Source organism: Oncorhynchus mykiss, chromosome 13, assembly GCF_013265735.2.
Source record: "Oncorhynchus mykiss isolate Arlee chromosome 13, USDA_OmykA_1.1, whole genome shotgun sequence".
Lineage (NCBI taxonomy): Eukaryota > Metazoa > Chordata > Actinopteri > Salmoniformes > Salmonidae > Oncorhynchus > Oncorhynchus mykiss.
In genome coordinates this window covers 20,591,141-20,604,690 of record NC_048577.1, presented here as the reverse complement: position 1 = coordinate 20,604,690, position 13,550 = coordinate 20,591,141, and the positions used below count along the sequence as shown (strand labels likewise).

At 39.8% G+C, this 13,550-nt stretch overlaps 1 protein-coding gene across 1 annotated transcript in view; it reads right to left on the bottom strand.

Annotated features, from left to right (window-relative positions):
• The window catches only part of k13 (keratin 13), a 28,555-nt gene extending 16,328 nt beyond the window's left edge, over positions 1–12,227 (bottom strand). The window contains 1 exon segment of the mRNA NM_001124376.1: positions 12,196–12,227. The gene's annotated coding sequence lies outside the window, so the exon portion shown is untranslated.
• Between the last annotated feature and the right edge of the window lie 1,323 nt (positions 12,228–13,550).

Genomic DNA, 13,550 nt, shown 5'->3' with positions numbered 1-13,550 from the left:
TATGTGGATATATTGAAGCAACATCTCAAGACATCAGTCAGGAAGTTAAAGCTTGGTCGCAAATGGGTCTTCCAAATGGACAATGACCCCAAGCATACTTCCAAAGTTGTGGCAAAATGGCTTGAGGACAACAAGGTCAAGGTATTGGAGTGGCCATCACAAAGCCCCGACCTCAATCCCATAGAAAATTTGTGGTCAGAACTGAAAAAGCGTGTGCGAGCAAGGAGGCCTACAAACCTGACTCAGTTACACCAGCTCTGTCAGGAGGAATGGGCCAAAATTCACCCAACTTATTGTGGGAAGCTTGTGGAAGGCTACCCGAAATGTTTGACCCAAGTTAAACAATTTAAAGGCAATGCTACCAATTACTAAATGAGTGTATGTAAACTTCTGAACCACTGGGAATGTGATGAAAGACATAAAAGCTGAAATAAATCACTCTACTATTATTCTGAAATTTCAATAAAGATAAAGTGGTGAACCTAACTGACCTAAGACAGGACATTTTTACTAGGATTACATTTCAGGAATTGTGAAAAACTGAATTTAAATGTATTTGGCAAAGGTGTATGTAAACTTCCGACTTCAACTGTAATATATATATATATATATATAATGCACTAGGCCTTTACGATTCCTGTATGAGTGGAGCAGAGCAAAATACTAGTATAACAGGGAGAAATTCAGCACCACCACCCCAAAACATATTTCTGCGGCCATGGTAAGTGGTTATGGTAGGTGTGGCTTGGAAAGGTTTGGCTTGGTCACAAACACTAAAGTCCACCATTGAAGAGAAAAGGTGAGAGTAGGAGAGTTTGTAGATGTGAGAAGGAATTATACAACAAGCAAAGTGATGATGTTTGTATATGGCTGCTATTAAAGAAAACTGTGTGCGGGTGATCAGGGGTGAATTCTTCACCGATTCTGTTGAAAAACGTTTCTTAAACAGAAGCACATGGAACGAAACCGGGATAAACCTACCATAATTTGTCCAATAGAAACTCTTGTTTGCAACTGTTTGATGAACGATTACACCCTTGAGCAGCTAGGAAAAATGTTTGTATCTGTCACGTTCTTCAAAATGAACAGACCAAGGCGCAACATGCATTGAGTTCAACATCTTTTTAATACAAAGTAAAACTAGAAACAAAACTTAGATTGTGAATCCATAGTGCCCAAACTAACAAACAATATCCCTAAATATGATCCCCAATTAGAGGCAACGATTACCAGCTGCCTAAAGTTGGGAGCCATACCAAACCACCAACATAGAAATACACATTCTAGAACACCCCCCTAGTCACTCCCTGACCTAAACCACTATAGAGAATCCAAGGGCTCTCTATGGTCAGGGCGTGATAGTAAATGTAGTAGCCTAAACCTATCGATGTTACATTGAGCTATGTGAATGGAAGATGAATGACAGTCATCCAAGATGCTGTAATAGAAATAAGGCCATGCTCATTAAAAAAAACGGGCTCCATAATCTTAAACGGCACTGACCGTCACTGGAACAATTAAGTAAAGGTCTGTTTTTGTTATGGTCTAAGCACTTTGTTGTGGTATAATAGCATCCTGTTCATATTTGATGAGGTGAAGCATCTCCTTTTTGCAGGTCTATTTGACTGTCCTACATATTGTTGTATAAAAAGGAGCCTCACGTCCCTACTTGATACTGCCCAACACTTCTGGAGCTGCTTACCAGTATAACGATGACTCACCATGAACTCCAGAATCAAAAGAGGCAACTCTTTGCACAGCAGTGTAAATCTAATTCCTCAATGAATTCTTAACACAAAGCATTTTACTAACATTGGCTGATACAATAGACCTAGCCTGTTACGTAAACTCATGGGAGTTTAACTTACTCAAACATATTCTAGGAGCAGAAAGGATTATGATTGGTTGCGTCAGGCAACCAATGAAAAGGGAGAGGAGGCAGGAATACCAAACTGAGAGCAGACTGGAATTGACTTGTCACATGACGGGATTCGAAAACATTTGAGGGAAAAGGGGGAGGGAAGAAGAGGAAGAAGAACATTCTGCAGGAGCAAGCAGCAAGAAAGCTAAAGTTAGTTAGTTAAAATCTTATTTTCTAAGTGATGTTAGCTAGCTCAACAGTTTTAGCCTTAGTTTACTAAACTAGCTTGCTAGAAAACAATTTAAGCCTACTGCCAGCTAACTAGCCAGCTAAATACAGTGCATTCAGAAAGTGTTCAAACCCCTTGACTTTTTTCTACATTTTGTTACGTTAAAGCCTTATTCTAAAATTGATTAAATAGTTTTTCCCCCTTATCAATCTACACACAGTATCCCATAATGACAAAGCAAAAATAGTTTTTTTTAAATGTTGGGAAATGTATTAAAAATAAAACATATCACATTTACATAAGTATTCATTGCCTTTACTAAGTACTTTGTTGAAGCACCTTTGTCAGCGATTACAGCCTCGAGTCTTCTTAGGTATGATGCTACAGCTATTTTCAGGTTTCTCCAGAGATTTTCGATCGGGTTCAAGTCCGGGCTCTGGATATCTGTCCTTCTGGAAGCTTCTCCCATCTCCACAGAGGAACTCTGAGGCTCTGTTAGAGTGACCATCGGGTTCTTAGTCACCACCCTGACCAAGGCCCTTCTCCCTCGATTGCTCAGTTTGGCAATCGAGGGAGAAGCTCTAGGAAAAGTCTTGGTGGTTCCAAACCCCTTCCATTTAAGAATGTTGGAGGCCACTGTGTTCTTGGGGACCTTCAATGCTGCAGACATTTTTTGGTACCCTTCCCAAGAAGTGCTTTTTGGTACCCTTTCTCCACTTATCACAGAGGGTGGGCTCCATTCAAGTTGTAGAAACATCCCAAGGATGATCAATTGAAACAGGATGCGCCTGAGCTCAATGTCTCATAGCAAAAGGTCTGAATATGTAAATATGTTGTTTTTTTTAATATACATTTGCAATACAAAATTAAAAACTTGTTTTCGCTTTGTAATTATGGGATTTTGTGTGTAGATTAATGAGGGGGGGGGGGGATTATTTAATACATTTTAGAATAAGGCTGTAATGTAACAAAAAAGTCAAGGGGTCTGAATACTTTCCAAATGCACTGTATGTTGCTGTTCTAGTAGCAGCATAAATGAACAGGGAGCGCTGCTGCTCATGGAACAGAACTTTGTTCACCACAGTAGATATTGCTGCTCTAAGAACAGATCTGTACTGTGTTAACTAATGCTGTTGCTTTAGGAGCAGCTCAGGTAAACTAGCAGCACTGCTGCTCAACTATACCTATATTTTGTTGCTCCAAGAGCAGAACTGTACGGTGCTATCCTGATGTTGCTGTTCTAGAAGCAGCTCAGTTAAACTATCAGCGCTGCTGCTCTTAGAACAGAACTCTGTCAACTAGATACTGCTGGGACGGTTGAGCTAACGTGTGCTAATGTGATTAGCATGACGTTGTAAGTAACAAGAACATTTCCCAGGACATAGACATATCTGATATGGGCAGAAAGCTTCAATTCTTGTTAATCTAACTGCACTGTCCACTTTACAGTAGCTTTTACAGTGAACGAATACCAGCTATTGTTTGGGGAGAGTGGACAGTTATGTACTTCAAAATGTATTAATTGGCCAATTAGGCACATTTGGGCAGACTTGATACAAAATTTTGAACAGTAATACAATGGTTCATCGTATCAGTCTAAAACTTTGCACATACACTGCTAAATTGCACGTAGAGTCCTAAGTGATATGATGGCCTTTCTCTTGCATTTCAAATATAAAAAACAATTAAATAAGAAAACACGTTTTTGATCTTTGTATTATCTTTTATCTGATCGAATGTGTTATATTCTCCTAATTAATTTGACATTTTCACAAACTTCAAATTGTCTCCTTTCAAATGGTATCAAGAATATGCATATCCTTGCTTCAGGTCCTGAGCTACAGACATTTGGGTATGTCATTTTAGGCGAAAATTTTAAAAAAGGGTCCAATCCTAGAGCAGTTGGAGTCACCTGGGTCTTCTGCTGCTCTAAGAGCAGAACTGTCAGTACTGGCCATCAACACAGTCAGTACTCCACATTCCTCTTTCCCCCTTTTTCTACATTATTCCCTTTTAATGATGTAAAGTTTGTACTCGTGACAATGTGAAATGCCCTTAAAATAAATTCTGACTTTACTACTAACATTTCATTATTTCTTAGCTTTAAAACATACATTATTGAGTTAGTGAAGATCAGAGGATGTATGTTGGGTCGTATTTTTGCTCCTAGATGTGTAACGAGCTGGGGCATATCTGGATGGAGTCAGGTGTCAGTGAGGACGCCATGTCTGGACACATCCAGCTCATCATACCGAGGGAGACCCTCACGAAAAAATACTACTGAATTACTACACAAAACGTATTCGTGCAGTAGTGACTATGTAGAGAGCTGTAGAAATGATGTTGTGAATGTGTAGTTTATGCACTACTAAAGATAGACAAGTAGAGTTTTGTAGTTTTCAGTAGGAAAACAGTAGTGTTTACAGTACACGCTTGGGAAAAAAGGTGCCATGTAGAACCTAAAAGGGTTCTTCGGCTGTCCCCATAGGAGAACCCTTTTTATGAACCCTTTTTGGGTCCAGGTAGAACCCATTTGGGTTCCTTTCCACAGATGGTTTCTACATGGAACCAAAAAGGGTTCTTCTATGGGGACAGTCTTTCTGAACCCCTTTTTCTAAGAGTAATCAGGTAGAGATTTTGTGGACTTGATGTTGGTAGTAAATAAGTAGTCATAACATTTCAACTTTACTATACAGGCTTATCAGTAGAAATCAGGTAGAGTTTTTACTACTTGTTTGTATAGTGAATAAGTTGCCGAAAAAGTACATGCAGACTACACCAGGGCTGCGTTTCAAACTCATAAAAGACACACCCTCCTCCACTTACCCTCTCGCCTTATGCCCTTGGGGGAATCCCCGCGGCCATCTTTGTCGTTGGTCCAAATGATTAGCCAAGCAAGGGAAGTTGGCAACATCAGCCCCTCAGCCCTCGTTTTTGATCGAGTTTGCGAGTGAACAATTATGTTCACTCCGGGCCAGAAACACCCCATAATTCAATTTGCGATGATTGTACATCCGCTAAGAAAAGTCAGACAAAACTTAAAACTAACATTAATATGGAGAAGTCAACATATATAAGTGTAAGTAAAAATGAATGTAAATAAGTTAGAAATGGTTCTACTAATGCACATGACGGCTCAAACACGTATCATAAAAGTAATGATGTTTTTGTTTGGTTGGCTTTTGGAAACGCTAACTTGTGCACTTAACTTTCCCTGACATCACACTTATACATTGTAATTTTTGATTTACCTGATATAGTGGGATGGCTAACATTCAATGTCTGCGGATGTGTTGTCTTCTAGCCAAGATATGAAATGGAATCATAATTGACTGTAGCGCATATACGGCACACACAACAGTTCCATGAGGACTGATAACACAACCGTGGGATGAACGAGTGACAAAAATCCAGGCAAGAGCAGTCCATTTAAAATGAATTAATTCTTCTCCCACCCCTTGCCCTGCAAGTGTCAGAAGTGTCCACTTAATTTGAGGGCTGAGGGGAAAGGGTGTGTCTTTTAAGTGTTTCGGAATGCAGCCCGGCTCTTCAGTAGTGATCAGTAGAGTTTTGCAGCTTGTGGCTGCACTTCCTGTGCTTGTGACCACAGAAGAAAGACAAAAGAGGAAGTAGTTGGTTGTTGTTAGTTAACTACTGTTTGACCATCCTGAATATAATCATCTTCCATCCTTCATCGTCTGGTCTTTCACAGCCCTTATACTGGCACCATCTGGAAGTTTAACTTTGCTTTACGTTTTATGTCATTTCAAGTCATTGTTTAGCCGTTGACGTAACTTATGTAGCCTCTGTTTTCATCATGCTAGCTAAAAAGTATGTGTTTTTATGCAAACGTACAGTATTTTCATATTAGTATACTTACCCATTCTTCTTACCTCTTAGACCATCCTGCTCTAACAGCAGAACTGTCAGTACTGGCCATCAACACAGTCAGTACTCCACATTCCTCTTCCCCCATTTTCCTACATTATTCCCTTTTAATGATGTAAAGTGTGTAAACGTGACCAATGTGAAATGTACTTAAAATAAACTCTGACTTGACTGCTAACATTATTTCCTGACTTTAAAAATACATTATTGAGTTGGTGAAGATCAGAGGACGTATGTTGGGTCGTATTTTTGCTCCTAGATGTGTAACGAGCTGGGACATATCTGGATGGAGTCAGGTGTCAGTGAGGACGCCATGTCTGGACACATCCAGCTCATCATACCGAGGGAGACCCTCACGAAAAAATACTACTGAATTACTACACAAAACGTATTCGTGCAGTAGTGACTGTAGAGAGCTGTAGAAATGATGTTGTGAATGTGTAGTTTATGCACTACTAAAGATAGACAAGTAGAGTTTTGTAGTTTTCAGTAGGAAAACAGTAGTGTTTACAGTACACGCATGGGAAAAAAGGTGCCATGTAGAACCTAAAAGGGTTCTTCGGCTGTCCCCATAGGAGAACCCTTTTAGGAACCCCTTTTGGTTCCTTTCCACAGAGGGTTTCTACATGGAACCAAAAAGGGTTCTACCTGGACCCAAAAAGGGTTCTCCTAAGGGAACAGTCTTTCTGAACCCTTTTTTCTAAGAGTGTAGTAATCAGGTAGAGATTTTGTACTACTTGATGTTGGTAGTAAATAAGCAGTCAAAACATTTCAGCTTTACTATACAGGCTTATCAGTAGAAATCAGGTAGAGTTTTTACTACTTGTTTGTATAGTGAATAAGTTGTCAAAAAAGTACATGCAGACTACACCAGGGCTGCGTTTCAAACTCATAAAAGACACACCCTCCTCCACTTACCCTCTCGCCTTATGCCCTTGGGGGAATCCCCGCGGCCATCTTTGTCGTTGGTCCAAATGATTAGCCAAGCAAGGGAAGTTGGCAACATCAGCCCCTCAGCCCTCGTTTTGGATCGAGTTTGCGAGTGAACAATTATGTTCACTCCGGGCCTGAAACGCCCCATAATTCAATTTGCGATGATTGTACATCCGCTAAGAAAAGTCAGACAAAACTTAAAACTAACATTAATATGGAGAAGTCAACATATATAAGCGTAAGTAAAAATGAATGTAAATAAGTTAGAAATGGTTCTACTAATGCACATGACGGCTCAAACACGTATCATAAAAGTAATGATGTTTTTGTTTGGTTAGCTTTTGGAAACGCTAACTTGTGCACATAACTTTCCCTGACATCACACTTATACATTGTAATTTTTGATTTACCTGATATAGTAGGATGGCTAACATTCAATGTCTGCGGATGTGTTGTCTTCTAGCCAAGATATGAAATGGAATCATAATTGACTGTAGCGCATATAAGGCACACACAACAGTTCCATGAGGACTGAAAACACAACCGTGGGATGAACGAGTGACAAAAATCCAGGCAAGAGCAGTCCATTTAAAATGAATTAATTCTTCTCCCACCCCTTGCCCTGCAAGTGTCAGAAGTGTCCACTTAATTTGAGGGCTGAGGGGAAAGGGTGTGTCTTTTATGTGTTTCGGAATGCAGCCCGGCTCTTCAGTAGTGATCAGTAGAGTTTTGCAGCTTGTGGCTGCACTTCCTGTGCTTGTGACCACAGAAGAAAGACAAAAGAGGAAGTAGTTGGTTGTTGTTAGTTAACTACTGTTTGACCATTCTGAATGTAATCATCTTCCATCCTTCATCGTCTGGTCTTTCACAGCCCTTATACTGGCACCATCTGGAAGTTTAACTTTGCTTTACGTTTTATGTCATTTCAAGTCATTGTTTAGCCGTTGATGTATTTTATGTAGCCTCTGTTTTCATCATGCTAGCTAAAAAAGTATGTGTTTTTATGCAAACGTACAGTATTTTCATATTAGTATACTTACCCATTCTTCTTACCTCTTAGACCATCCTGCTCTAACAGCAGAACTGTCAGTACTGGCCATCAACACAGTCAGTACTCCACATTCCTCTTCCCCCATTTTCCTACATTATTCCCTTTTAATGATGTAAAGTGTGTACTCTGTGACCAATGTGAAATGTACTTAAAATAAACTCTGACTTGACTGCTGACATTATTTTCTGACTTTAAAAATACATTATTGAGTTGGTGAAGATCAGAGGACGTATTTTGGGTCGTATTTTTGCTCCTAGATGTGTAACGAGCTGGGACATATCTGGATGGAGTCAGGTGTCAGTGAGGACGCCATGTCTGGACACATCCAGCTCATCATATCGGGGGAGACCCTCATGAAAAAGTATTACTGAATTCCTACACAAAACCTATTTGTGCAGTAGTGACTGTAGAGAGCTGTAGAAATGATGTAGTGAATGTGTAGTTTATGCACTACTAAAGATAGACAAGTAGAGTTTTGTAGTTTTCAGTAGGAAAACAGTAGTGTTTACAGTACACGCTTAGGAAAAAAGGTGCCATGTAGAACCTAAAAGGGTTCTTCGGCTGTCCTCATAGGAGAATCCTATTTAGGAACCCTTTTTGGGTCCAGGTAGAACCCATTTGGGTTCCTTTCCACAGATGGTTTCTACATGGAACCAAAAAGGGTTCTACCTGGAACCAAAAAGGGTTCTTCTATGAGGACAGTCTTTCTGAACCCCTTTTTCTAAGAGTAATCAGGTAGAGATTTTGTACTACTTGATGTTGGTAGTAAATAAGTAGTCATAACATTTCAGCTTTACTATACAGACTTATCAGTAGAAATCCGGTAGAGTTTTTACTACTTGATGTTGGTAGTAAATAAGTAGTCATAACATTTCAGCTTTACTATACAGACTTATCAGTAGAAATCCGGTAGAGTTTTTACTACTTGTTTGTACAGTGAATAAGTTGCCGAAAAAGTACTTGCAGACTACACCAGGGCTGCGTTTCAAACTCATAAAAGACACACCCTCCTCCACTTACCCTCTCGCCTTATGCCCTTGGGGGAATCCCCGCGGCCGTCTTTGTCGTTGGTCCAAATGATTAGCCAAGCAAGCAAGGGAAGTTGGCAACATCAGCCCTCGTTTTTGATCGAGTTTGTGAGTGAACAATTATATTTCACTCCGGGCCTGAAACACCCCATAATTCAATTTGCGATGATTGTACATCCGCTAAGAAAAGTCAGACAAAACTTAAAACTAACATTAATATGGAGAAGTCAACATATAAGTGTAAGTAAAAATGAATGTAAATAAGTTAGAAATGGTTCTACTAATGCACATGACGGCTCAAACACGTATCATAAAAGTAATGATGTTTTTGTTTGGTTGGCTTTTGGAAACGCTAACTTGTGCACATAACTTTCCCTGACATCACACTTATACATTGTAATTTTTGATTTACCTGATATAGTAGGATGGCTAACATTCAATGTCTGCGGATGTGTTGTCTTCTAGCCAAGATATGAAATGGAATCATAATTGACTGTAGCGCATATAAGGCACACACAACAGTTCCATGAGGACTGATAACACAACCGTGGGATGAACGAGTGACAAAAATCCAGGCAAGAGCAGTCCATTTAAAATGAATTCATTCTTCTCCCACCCCTTGCCCTGCAAGTGTCAGAAGTGTCCACTTAATTTGAGGGCTGAGGGGAAAGGGTGTGTCTTTTAAGTGTTTCGGAATGCAGCCCGGCTCTTCAGTAGTGATCAGTAGAGTTTTGCAGCTTGTGGCTGCACTTCCTGTGCTTGTGACCACAGAAGAAAGACAAAAGAGGAAGTAGTTGGTTGTTGTTAGTTAACTACTGTTTGACCATCCTGAATGTAATCATCTTCCATCCTTCATCGTCCGGTCTTTCACAGCCCTTAAACTGGCACCATCTGGAAGTTTAACTTTGCTTTACGTTTCAAGTCATTGTTTAGCCATTGATGTAACTTATGTAGCCTCTGTTTTCATCATGCTAGCTAAAAAGTATGTGTTTTTATGCAAACGTGCAGTATTTTCATATTAGTATACTTACCCATTCTTCTTACCTCTTTTGGCCTGTTGCCAAGGAGACTCTGAAAAAGAAAAGGAGAGCCTCACACTCTAGGAGCTCAGATCCAATCATTTTATAACGTTTCAACAGACTTCCTCGGGGTACAATGACAAACACTGCGGGTCACTCGTTTATATAGTGTCAAAGGACACACACCTGTCTGTAATCATGTCCAGGTTTGGCTTGATTTCATTGGTTGATTTACAAATGTAAATGAAACATATAAAAAGCATGAATGAATATCATCCGATCATAGATACAATTGAGCTAAATGGGCCAACAAACATTTACAATGGATAGCAAAATCACAACAATCATATGAATGGCTTCAGATCAAAGTCCACGTTGAGACCTCAAAAAGAAAGGAGGACCAAGGCACTCTTCATATAATGAATTAAAATGTGTTTATTTGTATGGCATGTTCAATGGAAACAACGTTTTAAAATTCAGACGCATTTTGGCTGCATGGCCTTCGTCAGGGAGTACAACGAAATGATACGTTGAGACACATTGCCGATACTGTTATCAGATCTTAGAATGTGCCAATGTTTGTGAACGATTCCCTTCATTTGTTCAGAGCACTTTGAATAGAGCGTCGTGAGAGAGCAAGAATGCTTATTTTTGCAAGATCATGTCTCAATTTGTTTGGGATTTTCTCAATGGCAGTATCGGTCTGACCATTTTTGTACCCCCTCTCCTTGAATTTTCTTTGCACCTCACCAATATTTCTGTCGAAATCTGATAGTTTTTTGCAGATTATTTTGATTCGACAGAATTGGACATAGGACAAACAGTTTTTCAAGGGAAGCAGGTGACAGCTATCAGCCTTCAAAAAACTGTTAGGATCAGTAGGTTTCCTGTAAAGATCCGTGTATAGAACATTATCCTCACACAAAATCAGAAGATCAAGGAAACTGATTTGATGTGTGTCAGATTACATAGTAAACCTCAGGTGCTCAGAACAAGAGTTAGTGAAAGCATGGAACGCCTGGAGCTGGTTTGCATCCCTCCATTAAAACAAAAATATCATCAATATACTGTTTGAAAATAATAACGTTAGGTAAAAAAAAAAAAATTTTTGAGAGGATTGAGAATGGACTGTTTCTCCATGTAACCCACATACAAATGAGCATAGTTAGGAGCCATAGGGGGATCCCATAGCAGTACACTTTGTCTGGATAAAGAAATTGTTTAGAAATATTAAACAGTCATGTGTGAGTACTATTTCAGCCAATATTATGGGGCATGCACTGGAAGGGAGTTCATTTGGGTCACGTTCCAAAAGAAAATGTCCCATGGCTTCAATACCGCCCTCAACTTAAGACTGGAGACCATTGTTAGTAAAAATAAACGTTGTTTATCAAATATTTTTCTACCTTGTGCTTGTCTTTATTTTCTTCAAGGTTACGTGGTGGAGAAATGGGTCTGCAACAACAAAAGAGGATATGAAGATGTTTAAGTCAACGCTGAATGAGGACAAGGCCTCAATTAATGTAATTAATGTTTTTTTTAAAAATGCATTTAAGTTTGTATACGCTTATTTATTTTTTGATGAACATGGAGGAATTGTGCAGGAATGTGGAGGTTTTACGTAGTAGATAACCAAACACTCAGTAGTTAACACAGTAATCATTAAGAAATAATGATTTGAGTAGGAAAGACAGTTTCTAGTGTTCACCAGTAGTGAAACGTCCCAATGTATCACACATTACTACTTAAATCACTACATAAATCACTACTGGTTTACTACACATCTCAATAGCAGTCAAGTAGTAGGTAGTAGGTTTTGATTAGATCTTGTGTAGTAGTGATCAGTAGTACTTTTTCATGAGGGAGACCGCCTGCTTTGCAACATGTTACAACACACACTTACTCGATAAGCAGTTGTTTTCTGTTTAATCTAAATAAATGTCTGTAAACTCACTCACGACACAAGATTTGGTGGCTTGTGTGGTTAGTGCCACAGACCCTGGCAGACATGTATGGCCTAGTCTACTAGAGTCGGCATCAGCTCAGGGATCAGGTAAGATCTGAATGGCATTAGTTTGGATCTGGGCGACCACACTATGCAGGACTTCTTCCCCGCTATGGCCATGAAGGCCAACCCCAGCTGTGATGACCTCCACTGCAGGAAACAGTGTCTCTTTATCTCTTCATCTCTTTATCTCTCTCTCTGTGTCTCACTCTCTGCGTGAGGGGATGTATATGATCAAGTACAGTTTTAATTGATTGTGTTGTTTGCTTTGCGGCCCACAGAAGAAAGTGTTGTAGAAGGTGGTGTAGGAGGAGGTGGTTCACAAGGAGTACAATTGGGGTGAGCTACAGCTTTGATATTGTCTCAATGTGCTGTACATAGTATGTAATCCTGTCTAAGTACCACTACTGACATAATGTATGTAACTGAAACGTTCTCTGCTGAAACTACTGACGGATTCTCTGTACACACTTTGTTTCAATCAGTGTAGGCTCCTCAGAGGAGGAAGGGGGGGAACATCCTCCTCAGTGAATTTCAGGGGGAAAAAATGGTGAAACATAATTTTGGAAATATTTTTGAGATAAAACTATACAAAATATATTTCACCAAATAACTGATTAAAATTCACTGTTTTGCAAGGATGGTCTACAGGGTAGCACCATGATGTAGCTGGAGGACAGCTAGTTTCCCTCCTCAAGGTACATTGACTTCAATACAGAACCTGGGAGACTCGTTGTTTTCACCCCCTTCCATAGACTTACACAGTAATTATGACAACTTCCAGAGGACCTCCTCCAACCTATCAGAGCTCTTACAGCACGAACTGACGTGTTGTCCAGCCAATCAAAGGATCAGATAATAAATCTAGTACTGTAAGCATAAGCTACAGCTAGCTAGCGCTGCAGTGCATAAAATGTGAGTAGTTTACTCAAACAGAGAGAAAGACTATAGTTGAAGAGTTTAACATGTTAATTTCTTCAAAAATGAAGAAGCAAGCGCGAAAGAGCTAGCTAGCTATATTTCATAGTACTTACTTAGCTAGCAAATGCAGCTAGCTAGTTTAGCCTACTCAAGCACCTGGCTCAAACCGAGAGGGATGCTATGTTAGCTAGCTGGCTATGGCTATCCAACACTGGGACTCTTCCAAGTGAAGGTAAGCTTTTGGTTTTATTAATTTATTACGGGTGGGGCCCGCAGGTGTAACTGCTAAACTGCTTGCTGTACTGCATGATTGTAGCGGGTTTACTTGAGCGTTAGTTCGAGTAGCTGTGTTGATTATGGCTTTAGCTAATATGGTGACAACAATGTAGACTGTGTGTAGCGGTTAGAGGTTATGATATGAAGGTTTGACTTGGAAAGGTTTTTTCACCTGGTCACAGACAGCTGATATGTTGTGCACTGAAGTCCACATGCAAAGGAAAAAGGTGAGTGGCGGAAAGTGTGTAGATGCAAGAAGAAATTATACAACGATCAAAGGGATTATGCTGTTTGTATGTGGCTGCTATGAAAGTGAAAGGTGATCGGGGGTGTATTCTG